The sequence below is a fragment of the Pinus tabuliformis genome, chromosome X, assembly GCF_031772625.1.
Source record: "Pinus tabuliformis cultivar Carrire ecotype Pingquan chromosome X, CPIR1, whole genome shotgun sequence".
In the NCBI taxonomy this organism is placed as follows: domain Eukaryota; kingdom Viridiplantae; phylum Streptophyta; class Pinopsida; order Pinales; family Pinaceae; genus Pinus; species Pinus tabuliformis.
Genome location: NC_142308.1, coordinates 1,450,046,698 through 1,450,068,090, shown reverse-complemented (window position 1 = coordinate 1,450,068,090; position 21,393 = coordinate 1,450,046,698).

Below are 21,393 nucleotides of genomic sequence, written 5' to 3'. Positions count from 1 at the left end.
TACAGGTAACATATTGAATAGACAAGTATATGTCCTCCTCAAGCCCTCAAAGCCTCCTAATTCCTTGTGTAGTTCTTCTTAGGGTCCAGTGAAGCAAGATGTGTGAATTGGCCTCATCACACTCACAAAACCTGAAGAAGTAACTACACATTCCTCAAGGAAAGAATTCCTTCTACATGCAAGTAATATTCACAATGGAATATTCTAGCAACTGATAGTACACTACCCCTCCATCTCATCTCAATTGGGTCTCTATCTGAACTAACATGCATGAGTTATTTAGGAGAGAATACTCAGTTATCTGAAGTGTAGTAGTTACATGCATGCAAGCATTAACTAATTGAACTTACATTAATTCAACAAGTTGTTTGAATTAATCTAATTGGACTTGAATCAGTTAACTAAGTCAACTAATTACAACTCGATATTACAACTCATCCTTATCTCTTTCACTAATGAATAAATTCCTCAATTAATGGAGAAATTATTGCATGTCCCCACATAGAGTTCATGTTTGATTTTCCTTAACTAATTAACTCAATATGAATTAAGTAATTATTTTACAAACAGCTCCTAAGATCAAATTCGAATTTTACTTCACTATTTTAGTTTAGGGACTGACTAAAATAGGAAGGTATCCAAAAATTCTATTTATAGAATGATTTTTTTATCGCTTCCATTTTTCATTCCTTATAGCTATGTTCAACACTGGTTGAACTGCTATTTATAGCAATGCTATTTTTAGCATTTCTTGTTCTATTTTCAACATATATCAAGGAAAATACACATGCAAGTTGATACCTACAATGAACCATGTTGTAGCTCCTTGATCCTGCCTTTCCCTGCTTGATATTTTATTCTTCTTGCCTGCTTTACCTTTCTTCTCCAATGCCAAAATTATCCAAGAAACTCTAAGTGTCCAAGAGTGAGAGAGAGAGAGAGAGAGAGAGAGAGAGAGAGAGAGAGAGAATAATGAGAGAGCTCTGAAACTCAACTGATGAAAGGTTACACTCACAAGCCTGCCAAATGATCCTTAGAAGCCTTTTTATCAATGAGGCCTCTATTTTCTTCATTTTCCATTTTTTTCCTTCATATTCCTCATCACATACAATGTGTGACCTTTCACATCCCTATTCTCCTAATTTCAATTATTTTCATAAATAATTGTGCCAAAAATGTCATTTCCCCTTTTCCAAACATAGCCATTACCTTTTCCAATTTCCTTAGCCATAAATAGTAAGATGAACTTTGTCTAGGATGTCTTGCCCAACATTTAGCTTGCAATACATGCCCCATCATCGGTGGTATTTATATATTTTACGTGGAATTTTCACTAGCGCTGTTACAGAACCCTCCCCCTTATGGGAACACCGTCCTCAGTGTTCAATCACACATGTACCTCAATAACACACTCAAAGAAGACATAGTGATCATGGAACTTTATAACATATCTTGATGCACTATTTAAAAAGAATGACTTCCTCAAAAAGAAAAATATCATCACAGCATGACCAAATAACAACAATACACATACTGGAGCTTTATAACGCATCTCATTATGGTATTTATAATAATCACATATCCACATATGCACATTGTTAACCCATAAAATAAAAGATATGATGCCTGCATCCACAACAAGGGAATTGAGAGGCTCACACCTCCACCCTCAAAGTAATAACAAGATTCACCTCCTTCCCAGGAAGTCGAGAATCAACTACAAATTCGATTATGCATTTAATGTCTAGCATTATAATCCTATGCCACTTGTCCCATCATTGAACAATTACCAGGTCATTTTTCCATCATGCACTCCCAATGTGCATCTGATTCCACTTGGCAGTGCTAATGACCAAAACCAATATATCCATGACCTTCCCTTCTCTTGTACATATTCCCTCAAGAAATCTAGTCACCCCCTTCGATGTAGTCACTCACCTTCCAAGTTCCCTAGCATCCCCTATCCATGGTGATCCATCCCTTGGTAAGGCTTCCTAGCATTGGAAGATAAAACAACCAGGCCATATACCTACCTCAAAACCATCACACCGGCCATGTCATGCTCATGGAAATCAATGAACTCTATTGGGTACCAGTGTCCCATAATGGCCCTGCTCCTGAAGTGATTTACCAGCATACTATTGCATGTTCCAATTTATTTCACTATTGTTGCTAATCCTTGCGTTTGATTTCAACCATCCAACTAAGAATTTTCATGCTTCCTGTACCAAGCACATAACTTCCATTAGATTTAAAATAAATTGAGATAGCTTCAAATCATACCTCATTAGTACCTTATCAATAATATATACTTGCAATCATATTTACTCCTTGTCACAACAAGTCAAACTAGCATATTTGACCAAATGATCATGTATAAACATATCACATTAGGTGAGCTCAAACAAAACCATCATAGATCAACATCATAAGCCACATGTAACCATCATAAACTAGAATCATAGATCACATATAATCAGCATATACCATAATCATAAATCACATGTGTGATAAAAATGAAATAAAATGTTGATACTTATGCTTTCATCAATGCTTGGCTTCTACCTTTATCTTTATTCAATAGACACTTCGGATCGGTTACCACACCAAAAAAACAACTAGTTCCTTCTCCTAAACCATTGGCACGTACACATAGTGTACATCACACACATACAATCACACATTGCATACAACACCATGCAATACATGCACCTACACCTAACATACAACACATAAACCTACACCTGATGTACAATACAACACAAATATGTAGATAGAGTGCAACACAATGAATGCAAATGTCATGATACCATGACTAGACAATGAACATACATAATACCACATGTGTGCAATGCAACATGTATGACATGTACTCAATCCCACATGTACACTAGTACCACATGTAAAAGCACTACCTGCACAACATCACATGTGCATGGCACCACTTTCATAACATGTACACAACGCATCATGTACACTGCACCGTTGTACAATGTGTACACAATACCACATGTACATAGTACCATATGAATGTCATGTATGTCACATCAGATGTACACGATGTCACATGCACTACATGTACACAACACCTCCTGAAGAGAGTGCCACTAGTACAACATGTACAAAAAACCACATGCAAATAGAACAACTTGTACAATCATGCACACAAGACCATATGTAGATAGCGCCATGTGTATAGATGCACGCAACACCGCATGCACATAGCACTTCATGTCCAACATGTACATAGAATCATATGTAGACAACACTGCATATCCAATCATGCCCACAACACCATATGCAATATTCGCACAACACTATCTGTACCATCCTGTACATAACACTACATAAACAAGAAGTACACACACTATATATAGACAAAACCACATGTAAACACTTCATAGATGGAACATGTACAACATATACATCGTATGCACAATAGTGGTACCACACATCCAAAACCACATTGTCCTTACCATGAAACCTTGCTTCTAGTGTCTTATTCATGCTTACATTAGCATGTTGCACACCACAGTGCTTTCATTCCATTGTTGATGTATCTATTGGAAATAATACTGAGAGGGGGGGGGGGGGGGGGTGAATCAGTATTATCAGATCAATCAAACTTTTCAATTTCATACTCAGAAACATATACGCTACTTCAATTAAGTGAACCCGCGTGTACACGCTACTGTGTCTAATGAAACTCGCGTATATCCAGAGATCTTATAATTCAGTTAGCTTAATCTTCAGTAAATGCATCAGATCATTATTAAGCATATTAACAGTAAACAGGTGCAGAATAACAGAACAGAACATCACACAAGAGCCACACACATGAACACAAAGATATAAGGTGGAAACCCAATGTGGGTGAAAACCACCTGCTGCAAGTCATCTCAATCTTCTTCTTAATAAGAAAATCCTTTTACAATGTTTGTACTGGTGCAGTCTTATACCAGTACGGGAGCTACAACCCCCTTTGCTCTTGTACTAGCCGATCCATTTACTAGTACGTAGGCTGCTACCTACTACAATGCTCCAAAGATCTCCTTTAGATTTTGTACTAGCTTAGATACTAGTACGTAGGTGCTTGCCTACAATCTTCTCACCTCCAGGTACCACGTTTCATCAATTTTCAGACTGGATACACTGAAGCACAACACATAATCTGTAAGGCCACTTTTCATCCAATTTTCATATTGGACCCATAACTATCATTGAAGCTCAAAACAATCATCAAACTCTGAATCACTGAAACCCTGTTAACAACAGTCATCAGAACACAGAACAGATACAGAACTCTGTAATAACCATCAGATCCATCTGCAACTTCAAATATCAAGCTTTACAATGTATACGCTACTTCGATGAATCAAACCCGCGTGTATACGCGCTTTTACCAAAGACAACCCGCGTACAGATCTAAAAATAATTTCTCATAACTTGTAGCTGTACCAGACATCAGTCATACTCATAACACTTATAGAACTATACATGCGTCAGTATGTAGATCTAGAATAAGCATCATAAAGATAGTTCATTTCAAACCATTTGATCCCGATCTCTCCTTAGATCTAGTTCTCCATCAACCGGTGAGATCTCTCCTTAGCTCAGATCAAGCAATGCATCATCAACCCATAACCCTGTATACTGGATCTAATGCTTCATCAGATATTCAAGACATTTCAGATGCACTTGCCTAATGATTTCCTTCCCTTTATATAGCCTTAGGCCTTGTTCAATACCAAGAGCCAAAACCATAGAAATCCAATACCATCAACTTCAAAACTGGGGATCAACACGTCCGCCGAGACGCCAAGGTCCAAAACCATAGGCACAACTTCCAAGGACTAACCGCCATGGACCAAAGGTACGTTTTCATATACACGCGCTTTTCCTGAAGTCAACCTGCGTGTACACGCGACTTGGGCTTAACGAACCTGTGTGTATGAACTTTCTCTTCTTCTTATAGTCTGATCATCAATTCCTTGCTGCTGACCTTCTGCACTATGATTTGTCATCAGTGTGGTTTGCCATCAAGGACAACACTTATCTCATAATGCCAACAATCTCCCCCTTTGGACTTGATGGCAAAGCTAACTTATCACACTTAGAACTATCATTTGATTCCTTTGAGCTGTCCTCCATCAGTCACATCTGATATCTCTTCTGAAGATTCATCCAGTTATACATAAGTGAGATATTCTTCTATGAGAGGGTTGCCATCAAGTACAACACATGCATCATAATGCCAACAATCTCCCCCTTTGGACTTGATGGCAACAACACCAAATCACTCTCCCCCTTTGACATCAAGGGCAAAGGGTGGACCAAGATGTTCTCTTCTTTTGCTGAACATTTCGCTGTCCATACTCCCCCTGAGTATCTGTTAAAATCTCTGAATGATCTCCCCCTTTGTATATGCCAAAGTGTATCAATCTGTCAATGCTCCCCCTGAGTACATGTCGAGTCTCTGTACTGCTGAAGTGTGCTGTTCATGCTCTTCCTGACTGTAGGCAAGATCTGCAAAAGATGTTCTTCAAGAAGAACATGACTCTCTACATCATAAAAGACCTTCCTATCACCAAAGGATCATACATACATCCATCTCTCAACTAGGTGAGGATATACAAAAAAATGACTCATCCACCCAACCAAGTGGGGATACATCAAAAGTTTACATATGACAACCAATAATATTGCATCAATCATCCCAGGCATAGTGGGGAAACCAAAATAGGCCGTTACATGACCTTGACACCATAAAAGAAATATCACAAAAGAGTGGCATGACATAGAGACGAAAGAACTAGACCAAGACTTATGAAAGTCACCAGCAGCATCTGATTAATCACCATTCAGATCAGCAACCAAGAGATCCTTCTGTTCTCCTCTCGCCTTTGTTCCACCCGAAGCCAACAACAAATGTGAACTAGAACCAAAAGCTTTAAGATAATGCCAATAATGCATCATTGGAAGATTATCTGCTCCCTCTGAACCTGTGCCAGATGATCTCTGTCAGATCCATATCAGACTTTCTGCAACCAACATCTGTCCCTGCTGATTTCCTTCAAAAACTCCATATACGCGTCTGCATCCACATAAACAAGCGTATATACGCGGATAGACCTTATGAAACTCGCGTACAACTATTTTCATATCATCAACCTGTAAATGTCCTGCAGCAAGGTATGTCTGAACATAGATGTCAACTCCTCCTTTTAATCATCATCATGAAATCATTCACATTACATGTGAAACCATCATAGCCACTACATCAACGTCAAGATCTACATGATCCAAGTATCATTACTTGGGAACATCTGCATCAATCAACATATGTGAGTATCAACCTATCATCATATAGATAAGAACTCATCACCGTGTCTCCAACAAAGCAACTTTGAGTAGTCATCCATGTATCAGCACTATCTTGACAAAACTTCTTGATATTATCAACAGCAACAATCCTTATCCACAAGAGTGCCTGCATCATAACTGTATGATCTTTATGCATATGACAACAGCAGTATATGAGTGACTCATCATCAAGTGAGGAAGATGTGTATTCAAGCTTTGTACTTCTCCTTATCCTTATGAAGATCACCATGTAAGCATCATCAAAGGATCAACCATAAATATGATCTGAACATCTACTATGTAACTTCAAGAATCATAAGAGAGTTTATCATAGACAACTCACAACATCATATCATAGCAAGATATATCATTTAGCCATATAAGAATCATCACCAAGGATTATTAACCATAATGCCAACAATGAATTACTAAAGGCATATGCTCCCCCTCAACCAGTGCCATCTGTTAGATCTGATCATGCATATATCAGCAATAAGCATCAAAACATCATCATCCTCAAGTTAGGATCAAAACACTTCTAGACATCATACAAGTAACAAAACATTTCCGCACATCCTCAGTAGACTGTAACCAATAGAGCAAATAATAGACTGAATCATATCAGATCCTTTTTCTGATCATGTCCCCACTGCTTTTCCTCAGACTGACATATACGCGACTTTGCAGTGTTTAACTCGCGTATATACGCGACTTCCCTTTAAGGAACTTGCGTATGAGATTCAGGACACTGAAGTTTTACACTTTCAGCTCCCTCTGAGTCTGATATGTCTGTGTTGTGCTGTGTCTCAGTACATTGTGCTGACTGTACTTCCTTCTTCCTCCATATCTTCAAGTGTGATGAGGTTTTCTTCTTTTTGTGTGATGTCCATCCTTTGTTCCTGCATTCCTTTGCTATATGTCCAAGCTTGTTACATGCATAACATCTAACATGTTTCATGTTCCTCCTGTAGCAATCAACAGCTTTGTGACCAAACATATTGCAAGCAAAACAATATCCATTAAAGTACCTTGAATGTGATGATCTTTCTACATGATGGTCTTGAACCCTTCTTCTTCCACATCTAGCTGCAACATGTCCAAGATTATGACATACATAACATTCAACATTATTCATAGGAGGAGTAAATGATTTTCTTTGAGGAGTCTCTTTCCTTGATTGTTGATGGGGTTGACCTTTCATCTCCCTTTTGATCATTTTAGTTTTCTCTTTAGAGTTCCTTGCCTCACCTTGTGAGCTAGATTCACCTTCAACAGATTCATGAAAACCAAGTCCAGTCTTGATAGCAGGAGACCTTTGACTACTAAGAATATCATCCAAGACTTTAGAACTATCTTGAAATCGTAAAAGCTTATCCTTTTCTTCTATTTTACCTTTCAAGATATTTACCTCAACTTGAAGTTGTTCCTCCTTTTCTAGACATTGCTTCTTCATGTCTTCTCCATCTTTCCTTCCTTCTTCCAACTGATGCCTTAGTTTGAGAATCTCCTTTTCTTGTTCTTCATATAGATCCTGCTGAATTTGACGAACTCTGAAGGCACATTCCAACTGTGATTTTAAGCTGATGACTTCGTTGTCTTGTTTTTCAATTGCTTGGTGTAGATCTTCATTCTGCTTCTTGGATTCTTCAAGATCTTCCTTTAGTGAGAGGATCGTAGCTTCAAGATTTTCATAGTAGCTGGATCTATCTTTGAGTTTCTTGATGGTTGTGCTTCTTTCGTTGACTTCTTTTCTTAATGATGTCACTTCATGCTGCAATTTTTGACATTGGTCTTCCTTGTCCTTGAGTAGCTTTCCTACCTTGTTTCCTTCTTCTAGTTGGGCCTTTAGTTTGGTAACTTCTTCTTTGAAAGCACATTCCCTTTTGTTCAATAGATCTTGTTGATCTTTAACTTTTTCTGTAAGCCTTCTAAATACTGCCTCTATTTGATACTTTTCTTGCTCACCCATAAAAGCATGTTCAGTAGTTTCACTATCACTTCCATCACTTTCACAAGGAAATATAGCAGGAACATCAGAGGATAACACATTCATACCTGATAATGATTCTGAATCTGATTCTGAATCTGAAGAGCCTCTTATACCTAATCCCCAATCGATTCTCCCACTGTCATAGTCCTTCTGAGATGTCTTCTTCTTCTTATGAGCTTTCTTCTTAAGCTTCTTTCCCATTGTTCCACGGATCTCCTTCAAGCGATCAAGCTTCTATCAAAGGACCGGCTCCGATACCAATTGTTGGAAATAATACTGAGAGGGGGGGGTGAATCAGTATTATCAGATCAATCAAACTTTTCAATTTCATACTCAGAAACATATACGCTACTTCAATTAAGTGAACCCGCATGTACACGCTACTGTGTCTAATGAAACTCGCGTATATCCAGAGATCTTATAATTCAGTTAGCTTAATCTTCAGTAAATGCATCAGATCATTATTAAGCATATTAATAGTAAACAGGTGCAGAATAACAGAACAGAACATCACACAAGAGCCACACACATGAACACAAAGATATAAGGTGGAAACCCAATGTGGGTGAAAACCACCTGCTGCAAGTCATCTCAATCTTCTTCTTAATAAGAAAATCCTTTTACAATGTTTGTACTGGTGCAGTCTTATACCAGTACGGGAGCTACAACCCCCTTTGCTCTTGTACTAGCCGATCCATTTACTAGTACGCAGGCTGCTACCTGCTACAATGCTCCAAAGATCTCCTTTAGCTTTTGTACTAGCTTAGATACTAGTACGTAGATGCTTGCCTACAATCTTCTCACCTCCAGGTACCACGTTTCATCAATTTTCAGACTGGATACACTGAAGCACAACACATAATCTGTAAGGCCACTTTTCATCCAATTTTCATATTGGACCCATAACTATCATTGAAGCTCAAAACAATCATCAAACTCTGAATCACTGAAACCCTGTTAACAACAGTCATCAGAACACAGAACAGATACAGAACTCTGTAATAACCATCAGATCCATCTGCAACTTCAAATATCAAGCTTTACAATGTATACGCTACTTCGATGAATCAAACCCGCGTGTATACGCGCTTTTACCAAAGACAACCCGCGTACAGATCTAAAAATAATTTCTCATAACTTGTAGTTGTACCAGACATCAGTCATACTCATAACACTTATAGAACTATACATGCGCCAGTATGTAGATCTAGAATAAGCATCATAAAGATAGTTCATTTCAAACCATTTGATCCCGATCTCTCCTTAGATCTAGTTCTCCATCAACCGGTGAGATCTCTCCTTAGCTCAGATCAAGCAATGCATCATCAACCCATAACCCTGTATACTGGATCTAATGCTTCATCAGATATTCAAGACATTTCAGATGCACTTTCCTAATGATTTCCTTCCCTTTATATAGCCTTAGGCCTTGTTCAATACCAAGAGCCAAAACCATAGAAATCCAATACCATCAACTTCAAAACTGGGGATCAACACGTCCGCCGAGACGCCAAGGTCCAAAACCATAGGCACAACTTCCAAGGACTAACCGCCATGGACCAAAGGTACGTTTTCATATACACGCGCTTTTCCTGAAGTCAACCTGCGTGTACACGCGACTTGGGCTTAACGAACCTACGTGTATGAACTTTCTCTTCTTCTTATAGTTTGATCATCAATTCCTTGCTGCTGACCTTCTGCACTATGATTTGTCATCAGTGTGGTTTGCCATCAAGGACAACACTTATCTCATAATGCCAACAATCTCCCCCTTTGGACTTGATGGCAAAGCTAACTTGTCACACTTAGAACTATCATTTGATTCCTTTGAGCTGTCCTCCATCAGTCACATCTGATATCTCTTCTGAAGATTCATCCAGTTATACATAAGTGAGATATTCTTCTATGAGAGGGTTGCCATCAAGTACAACACATGCATCATAATGCCAACAGTATCCATTGGTATAATCTGTCCATAACATAGACATAATGTAATCACATAATATCAACTCATAACCACATGATACTGACCTTGTATATTTGTCATGATTATCCTTCTCAATTGGTTCCTTGTAGGACCTTGAAGCTCTTCATGCCATTCCCCTGCATAAGCAATCATTCCTCCACAAGGGTGATTCTTGATGACCTTGTCAAACACTAACATAGACACATACATACATATACATAAATATTAGCATAAAACAATTAGATCCATGATGACCATATTAAATAACAACGTACATACATACATGTATGCGTATAATCATTAGCATAGAGTAATCATGATCACAACATAAATACTAGATATCAAGGTCAAGGTTAAGATAAATTCCTTTATTCATGCAGAACATTGAGAACCATCATTCCCAACTTATTCAAGCCATCTGACATCTCAGGTCCATTTACTTTACCTTTTCTAGTTACCTTTCTCATGTCCGTGTTGCGACCATCTGTTTACGACAATGGAGCCAACCCTTCCAACCGACTATCATAGTCTTACCTTTCAATGCACTTATCCACATAGCTTCATCTAAGTTCTTCCATTACATGTTGGGTGTCACAAAGCTCCCCCCAAGCTCCATCAACTTTCCTCTTCCCCAACCAATTCCCAAGACACTCAAAACATAAAAGGAAAGACAAGAAGCAACCAAGAAGGAAACCATGAAACCAATTATGACACCACAACCCAAGTGGCATGGTCATGCACAAGATGCAAAAAAACCACAATAAAGCACCAAAAGGCCAAAAGCACAAGGCTAGCAAAAAACACCATGACTCAATCCCCCATGGTTCCCAAGGAAAGCTCAATCTAAACCTTCTTCGAGATTTCTTGACAACCTCTCTTTGCATGCAACTCCCTACAACATGTTATCATTAACACATAACTGTTAGTGCATAAATAAACATAATAATACACTAGTTACCTCATCCTTTTGTACCAACCATGTTATTTACAAGTGAGCACATCCATGGTATATCTATAGGGCTCCAGTTCCATTGATAGATCCACCTACAACTAGAGAGTAGCTAATATACCTATCGAATACATGTGCATGAATATAGCACATATCGACATAATTTCAGACAAATCAAGGCTAAGAAGACTACTTGTGTGAAAAGCACTCATTTGTTTGGAATTATGGTTTCTAGACATAAACCAAGGAATTCATTCCCAATTACTTTGTTTTACCTTTTCCTTGTTGCAATTTAGGCTTACTAGTACTGTCACATCACCCAACTATGAGTTATATTTACACATCAAGTGTTACTTTGTCATGGTAATACTAAGCATGTTACCCTGCAACTGCTCGCACATGTTCCAACTCTTAATAAAATCATATCTATCAATTTGAAATCAAAATTTACAAACAATCATGTCATAACCCATTAGTCAACTCATAATCATTAGAGATAATGGTACAAATGTTAAGTACATTCAAGTACATATCAACTGTATCAACACATATGTGTTAGTCCAATGATCTTAAAACAAGATTATTTGAACACATACTCATATTATGAAATGCATCAAACATTCAACCAACTTTCTACCATACCATGTTAAATAAATCAACTAGACAACATAGCGAAATAGTCAAGTACCAAATATATGCCATAAGCAAACTCGTACCTTAATGTATCTCAAGGGAGGATATCTTGTCTGCATAATAAATCTAGTTTAGTACGATACAACTTCAAAACATATCAACTCAAACATAAATCATGATATCCATAACAATAACTAACTAACATATTCACATCATAGCCTCATAAGAATTTGTCATTCATGCATAGCAATCACATATGTATGATGAATCTAGATTAGTATGGAACCATATCAAAAATATATCGGTTCATACCTGAATCTCAACCATAACCATTTGCATAGGTAAAACCACGTTAACACAATAAATATAATATCAATATCTTCAATGCAATGAACATAAGCATCATGCACTTGACAAATCCAATTTACAACAAAAAGAGCTCAATGAAATAACCCTAATCATCAAGTTAATAACATATAACAACAATAAGCTATATATCATGCTCATAAACAACATATAACCTAATCATCACTCATCATTAAGTTATCTAACACAAAAAAACAATAGAAATGCATACAATGACATGTTACCATCATTCTTGAGTATCCGATTCGTGTGCATATACTATGCTAATCAACTACCATCTATAATATACATAACCATAACATCAAAAGATCTACATAAACCTAATTTATATAACCCTAATTCATATAACAATCCTTAACCTATATACCTGGATGCCCAACATATAAACCTATATGATGACATGCTCTTTCCTACAGGTGTAATGTTGCAACGTCACTTTGATGATCTGCATCTCCTGCTTTACCTCGTTCAACACATTAGCATCATAACATACTAATAGCACCATGATGACCTAAGTTTCATACCATGACTTCACAAGGCATGTTTTACCTACTATTCATGCTTAACTATAACCAATACCATACATGCATAGGAATTACATATATACATATAACATATGAGTACCAAACCAAATACACCACATTCTAGCTAGAGTCTAGTCATCAATTCATGAGCATATCAACTTCACAAACCATGACCTCATGCATGACAACAAACATTACTCCATTGTACACATTTCCACGTGAAACTATCAATATGCATAAGAAATTCCTAATAAACTACGAATGCATGTAGTTGAGCATAAGCGATCAAATCTTGCAACCAACCTACAAGACTAATGCATGTAGTCAAACCTACAAGAATTTCACCTAGCATACAAGGATGTAAGTAGGTGACATAAAATCAACATGTAAGAGACATATACCAATATATAACCAGTCATATACTCATGAAAAATGAATTCCACAAAAATAACATCAAGTTCCTCATGACAACCTTACTACAACCATAATCAATCATCAAGAAAATGAAACAAGAACATGGAATGCATGTGCAGGAGACGCACATGCAATTGAATGCAAGCATGACCAGCACACACTGCCCATTCAGTCTGAGGGGTCAACCATGCTCTGATACGACTCTGATACACCCTCCTCCCACATCCACCCAAGTAACCATGCTAAGTGGGGTAAACCTGAGATGAGAGGCTACTATGATAAAATTTAACCTCCTATGCGACCTTAAGGAAGTGGAAGCGATGGAAACATCACAAACAATTATCCAACATCAGCTTAATAATCCTTAGGAGACATGTCAGCCACTCAGGCAGCCTATCCTTGTGTCCCACTAATTTTCTACATCTCTTAGGCCACAATCACTCTCATGCTTTGGGCAAGGGAGTGACCAAAAACCCAAAGTCATTGTCATAGGCTTGCCTGCCAATGACGAGAGACCAAAGTTTCTAGTTCTATGCCAAGGACCCTAGGATTTAAGCCACTCTTTCAGGCATAGATCCGAGGTCACTGCCCAGAATGGAGTGATAGCTTAAAATCAGTAAGATTACAAGGAAACATTGATGCAAAAGAAATAAGATGAATAATACTTTAACCAGACCCCTACTAGCCATGACATGCATTTAGTCAAACATATCATCAACATGTAATGTACAACTGTAAAGAACATAATTAAGTGTAGGTATGTCATACTTATCTAAGAATTGTTATGAACCATTTTTCCCTCATGTCATTTGTTGCATTATCGTCTATTAGGTCATAGACATGTTATCCATTCATGTATAAGTAAAACCATGTTGAGAGCCATACATGGCTGTTTCCATAAAATATGCATATCACTAGCATAATAGGATAAAATTACCATAAAAATATCATCCATCAAAATCCACATATACATCGATACATTTACATATGAAAATCAAGCAAATGAATTTCTCATTAATGAATGCAATAAACCAGCCGGGGACGGGTCTACCACGTTCCACCTTACCAAACATTGGCTAATCCAAGTCTCTCTTCAACCAATCACCCTCATGCCATATTGCAAGCATGAATGTGGAACTCAAACCGAAACAATGAACAAGGGAATATCAAGGCTAAACCACCTCACCCTCATAAACAAAAACCAGGCTTTACTGTAATCCATCCTGGATCACTATCCCAAGAAAATGAACATGTTATAATAGGCTTTACCGTGATCTCCACCTGATCACTAGGTCAAACAAACATGGATGGCACTAGATTTACCCAGTTACACAGTGAGGAATTTTCGTATTTCCTAGTCTCTCACAATTTACTCGAATCCAAACATGGATCACTAGGCCTTAAACCAAGTCCCACTCTCCAGGCTTTACTACATATCCCAAACCCGAGATTACTAGGCACAACAAAGAGAAAACGACATCTTGGCATTAACATATATCTTGACATTCACCAGAAAGGATTCCTAGGCCCACTGAGGAAACATAATCTTGGCTTTACCACAACCCATAATGATCAAGCACTCATTATTTAGTTCAAAAATAAAAGTTCTTAGAATCGATTGAAAGCTAAACGGCCACATCCATCTTAGAAAAATGATCTTAACACAACTCGTTTCGCCGAAAATCGAGTTCTTATGAGGAAGTTATTGTGTTCTGGTCGCTTTTATAAACAGCGGAAATTTCCAAACAAAATGCCCAGTCACTGCAGAGTCAACAGCCCATGCTGCTGATGTGGCAAGTGACTAGGCAGGGTCAATGGCAGTCAACATCAAATCACAGTTGGATAAGTGTCACAATTAGACTCGGTTTTAGGTGGTGTGTTGGCACAATTCTATTGGCTTGTTTTTGCTCCAATGAAAAAATTCCATGTGGAAAGCCTGGAGGCTACCACATGGCACCTTCCAAAGGCCTAGGTATAGCTCGGTAGTGGAGAAATTTTTTTGGGTGGAGGTTGGCATTGAACTCATGACCTCCGACATACCATCCGCAAGACTTAATCACCTCTGCTACACATGTTTCTTAAAAACTATGGTTGTTCACATATACTTAGACTGTAACATTGTTGGAATGCATGATTAGGATGCCCGGCCCGCAGGACAACCCTCCACATGTGAACACCCAAAAGTAGGAAGTTATGCTTATTTCACCTAATAGCTCTGACATAGATCATTACCCTGACGGTTTAATGTATGCCATGTGAACACCATGATGCGGTCACGGTTCCAGTTTATCCGACAGCTCTGACAAACTCCAAAAATTGCAGCATGTGTCCAGTTTTTCGGCGACATTTCAGGTTATGGTTAGCCTAATCTTCATGATTAGCACTAAAACATAAGTTAAACTCGAATGAACACTAATTGACCTTCAGTTAAAACAACATGACTTTTTGTGGTGCCATCATTTTCAGGCTGCCTCCAGATTTGGCAACCCTAACTGGTGTTATTCCAAACTTAGAGGAGTTTTTCTAGGAAAATATTGTTTGAGTCATATGGAAATAAATTTTTTACCAAATTGAGCTCAATAAGAGTTGTTCTTGCCTAATTTGGACATTTTGAACACATTGGTGTAGGTATTAGGAGCAATAGAGAATTGTAAGTAGAATTTTTTTCCATATCAAGCTAATACAAAGGCCCAAGCCATGGAAGTTGGACCAAGGAGATGTAGCCTCGGTGGGGTGAACTCCTTCATCAAAACACTGTGTTAAAGTGTTCCTTTGATAGTTTTTTGTAATTTGAATGTCTGTTCTTTAGTACTTGTTTTCGAAGCTATTTTCACATGAATGTCATATTAAACTTAGGGAAATTTACTTGTTTACATACACAAATAAGAAATGAAAACTCAGTACAAGAAGTAATAAGAAAGTACATGTTTATAAATGTGTAATTGGTATTAGCACACCAAATACTAATAATCAAAAATAGATCAAGCTAGTACCAGAGCAAGGTTGAATTTCTTGATTTCTTGAGTTTTTGCAATTAGGGTTTAATGGTTGTAAAATTGTGATGCTTAGAAGGTTAAAGTTGTAGAAAGGAGAAGGGAAGTTATTGGTAGAAACTCCTGAGGTAATGCCTAGAATAAGGAGAGCTACAAGGCCACAATCTCCACCACCCAAAGTTACAATTCCAGTTGCACTTGAAACTCCTCATGTTTTCCCTTCAACTAAGATTGAAGAGGTACAACTAATACCAGTTTCTAAGCCTGAATCTAGAACCTTTATGTCTGAAGAAAGAGAGCCTAAATGTCCTTCTTCAAAAGAGGAAATATTCAAGAAAGATTTATATACTTTAAATAAGATGGTTAAAGTCCTTTATGAAGAGAGTAACACTAGAATGGTTGGAGAGAGTTCTAAACCTCCACATGGAGAAGGAAGCTCAGGAGACAAAAAATATTATAAGAAGGATTCCAAGGATAATGATGGAAATCCACCTCCATCTCGACCATCCTCATCATCTTCCTCATAATCTTCAGCATCTCAGGCATCATCATCTTCCACTACCACTACTGAAACTGCCCATACTCATTCAAAAACACCAAAAGGAAAGAATCCCTTACTTAAATTGGACATTAAGTTTGAATTTCCCATGTAAAATGGATAGGTGAATGCAGAAAAGTTGGACAATTGGATTCGACAGTTGGAGTTATACTACAGAATTAATAACCTTGAAGAAGATGACATAAATATCTAGTTGGATTCATTGAGGCTAGAAGGAACAACATTAGTCTAGTGGGAAGCAAAGAATCAAGAGGAAATGTGAATCCATAGTCAGATATACATTACTTGGGTTGAATTTGTTTATGTAATTAAAATACAGTTTTATCCTTCACCCTATATGAAAAAAGCCATTATTAGATGGCAAAGTGTTAGGCAGCTCAAAGGCCAAACAATCCAAGTGTTGTGGGGAAAAATGCCTATGCAGGTGTTGATGCCTCGAAAATCGCTGCAACAACATAGGGGAAACCACCCGGTCCGGACCTTAGTACAACTCCTTTTCCGTTTGGAATAGTGGCTCCGACTGGGGATAATGGGACCAGTTTCCCAAAAATAGATAAAATGGGATGGATGAATGACTTATAGATTATGCTAGTGATAAGAAAACAACTAAAACTATCGGCATGAATATAATAACTATAATCTACCCCGGGGGTTTTATCGATCTCTAAAGTGTAGCGTTTGATGATCTGAGCTTTTAGACAGGCATATAGATGACTCTGTCTTCAAACATAGATATTAAATTGATCAAGATTGTTGTGCATAAATAGTTACACAAAGCGATAACAACGAAATTACTACACTATCATTTTTATCATTGTGACATACATAATTAAAAGAAATGCAAATCACAAAACATCCAATAGTGGGCTGAGATAGAGATTTGTTGTTATATCGCATGCATGTATTCAATAATAGCAAGAATATATAGCATAACAATTCATATAAAAGAAATGACTTTAAACATAGATAAAAGTACCATATGAGCTGCGGCACATTCCCGAATATCAATCGTTATTGGCAGTTCTTCCTTCAACACAGAAATCGTCCTCAACAAAGGCAATAGTGCGCAATTGCATAAAAAAATTTAATGTCGAATTCAGAACAACTGCTCCAATTTCATAAAAGAATAGCGACTGAAGCACAGTAGTGCAAACTTCAGCCTATTAAGTCTGTTACAAAATTTTACGACCCTTTCCAAAACAATGAAAGGCTCTATAAATACTAATCTAATTTAAATATCTACTAAACAGAAATCCTACTAAGCTGGTATCAATAACTTTTGATCCTGTTTCGGCTGGCGATCTGGCAAGCGGGAGGGTGACTCATTGAGTCGACTTCTTTCCTTTGAATCTGAGCTGATTAATTGCAAGCATTGGCTCAACTTCCAGAGGTTTGTTGAGGCACGAACTGAGCTGTGCAGCGTAGGTGGCATCTTGGATATCGGGAATTATACACCCGATTGCATCTGTAAGGCACTTTAGGGCAGATCTCTGTGTATGTGGCTTGATTAAAAAGAGCCAATATGCAACTAAGGATAAGCTTTTAACTCCAGTGATTAATCTTCCTTTTTCTTCTAATTCAGGATAGCATGTTTGCTCTAATGTATTTGTGGTTGTCATCTTTCCCGATGTACATTGAGAAATCATATTGGCCAGGTAAAGAGTGTTATTGACTAGATCCACTAGATTGTTGGCGGTTGATTTACATCTTGAAGCCGCCCTTTCTACTTTCATCATTTGAGTGTGCCATTCTGTGAAAAGTATATCTTTATGCGTTTCTATAATCCTAGGCAATTTTGCTGCTTTTCCCAAATCAGTATCTTGCCATTCAAGATATGTAGTAATGGCCTCATCCGCTTGATCTAGTTCAGTCCTGGCGTTTTCTACCTGCTGATTTATAGTTGTACTTAGCTCACATAGGGACTCAGCTTGATCCATCTGTTGACATAAGAGTCTGACCTGAGATATCAACACTTTGTTTATAAATAATGCCTCTGATTTAAATTCTTTTACCTGCGACGCGCCCTTCATCTTTTCCAGCTGCGATGACATTTGAGCGATTTGCTCATCTTTGGTCTTTATCATTTGCTCATTCGCCACTCTCAAATTCTCCAACGCCTCTGACAATTATTTTTGTTTCTGGATTGCACTTTGATCAATCCTTTGCCTTTCCGCTTGCAATTGCTGAGTCAACTGATTGTTCTCTTGTTGTTGTGCCAAAAACTGTTCTTCTGCTTGTGCTGCCCTTTGCTTTGTCTCAACCAATTCTGTCTGTAACGCAAAGATTTCTTGGTCCTTATTCTTCAATAGAAGGCTCACCTCCGATGCTTTGTCAATTGTTGCCGCCGAATAAGCGCCTGCATACTGTGATAGCTTTGTTAAGTCATCGGAGGGATCCAATTCCTCCTTCCATACTACATTACCCGTGACCGTTTGTTCGGGGAAGATAGAAGGTTGATCAATCCTTCGTCTCTTCCTTGACCGCTTTACAACTGCCCTGTGTCTTGGGCTGTAGAAAACAACCAATGGCGGAATATCTTCTATCTGTAGAATAATCTGGTCAGAGGGGTCTTTTGGAATAACTTCAACTTCTTTAGAACTTGGTGGGCCGCTGGTTCCACTTAGAACCTGAGGAGAGGTAACATCCTGAGTATCATTTGTCTTAGAAGTATCACCATCTTTTGAACATTCCAATCCACTAATGATGGAGTGAAATTGCTGCCATTCTTGTAATAAATTGGGGTCTATAGTAGTGTCTACATTAACATCGGTGGTTTGCTTCTGTTGCTCTTTCTCCTGCTCTTTCCTCTGTTGTTCCTCTTTTTCTTTCCTCTATTTTTCTTCCTGTTCCTTCTTTTGCTGTTCTTCTTGTTCCCTTTTTTGCCTATCTGCTAGTTCTTTCTTCCTTCTTTCTTCTTGTTCCATTTGTGTTCTATGTTGTTTCTCAGCTTGTTCTTTCTCTAGCCTTTCTGCCTGTTCTTTTCTCTGCTGCTCCTCCTGTTGCTTCTTCTGCTGCTCCTCCTGTTCTTGAACAGGTCGGCTTGATGATGTTGCTGGGGATGTTGCCAGTAAATGCAGAGGCAGAGTTTGCAACCTCTGTTCTCTGAGTTTATTGAACTCAGTTAATCCCTCATCATTATATCGCATCCTAGCGAGTTCTTTAACATGACCTATTGTCTCAGAGGCAATGAACAGGTCATCAAACATATTCTTCTGATGCTCAAACCTTGTTAATTTGGCCTACTCTAATGCATTGTAAGCAGTCTTTTTTGGGTCATATGGTCTGTTTGGGATCGTGGCCAGCGTTAAAGACTGGAGCTTCGTGGCTTCCTTTTCTGCATGTTTAAGATCATGCAGAGTATAAACGCCACATCTGAAGGGAAAAGATGGTCATCCTCTCTTCTTTTCTATTTTGAGAGTCTGTGTAGTACTCTCAGCCATGATCTGATATGCAATCTCGCTTGCTAGCAGCTTATCTGGAACATAAAGAGGAAGAACATGTGGGTTGGCTTTGCTGTCGAAAACTCTGATATAGGTGAAATTTTCTTCTCCAAACCAACTTGCTACTGCTGGTAAATCGAAGGAAGCTTGATAGGAAATTTTTGGAATGGGTTTATCAAAAATGGAATAATAAATAGGTACCATAAAACCATTACAGATTTGATACAGGTGGTCTTTATAAGAAGACTTCCACAATTTTTGATGATATATATGAATGGGTGAAGGGTCCTGTGTGGTCCACCTCCACCCGAGAACAGGAAATTCGGAATTGAAACAAAGGGTGTCTAAGATATATGCACTATAGTAGAATCGGGGCACTTTCCTTTCTGAAACAACAGTCTGAGATCTAAAATCACGAACAGCTACTGCTAATTTATCTGAAAGAATAGTAGCCCAATCCATAATCCAACTGTTTACTGCTGCCTCCATTAAAGGAACCATTCCAATGGTAAAATTGGCATAATCATGCAATCCCCACAGCCTACACATTATAATCCCCGCATAACAATAAGGAGAAGCCAAAGAATCGACTGAGTACTTACCAGAGGATTCATGCTTGTGCTTGTTGGGATTTTGCCTACAATCCTTGATAGGTTCAGATTCCATCTCATTCTCGCTCGCGAACTTCTCCAAGAAGGCCTTGTTATATATTTTCTCTGGTTCAGGCAAATGATACATTTGCCTTAGGTCATCTGGCTTGAATGATCCGAAAATCCTCCCATCTCTGGTATTAAAAGTTCTGTCCAATATGGGGATTTCTTCAATCGCCCATCGCACAACGTTTGTATAGGGAAGAATTTGATCTCTGGCCACTATCCTGTGAAGGAAAGAGTCGGCCAAATCTTTGAGAGTTGCATCAGACTTCTTGAGTAAGTCCACACTGGCTTCTGTCACCACCTTTTGTGGTTGCTCAGCTTCAATTAGGTTATAAGTGCCCTGCCAAGTAACTCTGGTGAGCCCTGTGCATGTGGTATCGGATATTAGTCCCTTCTTTTTATTTGCGGCCGCTTGTCCTGCAGTTGGTGTTGCGGAAGAACCTGCAGTCTTCTTGGACTTCTTTGCCATCTTCTCAGGCCTAGCTTCCGTGAATGAATTCTGCACAAAGAGGCAATTGGGCGTAATACACAGAGATAGCG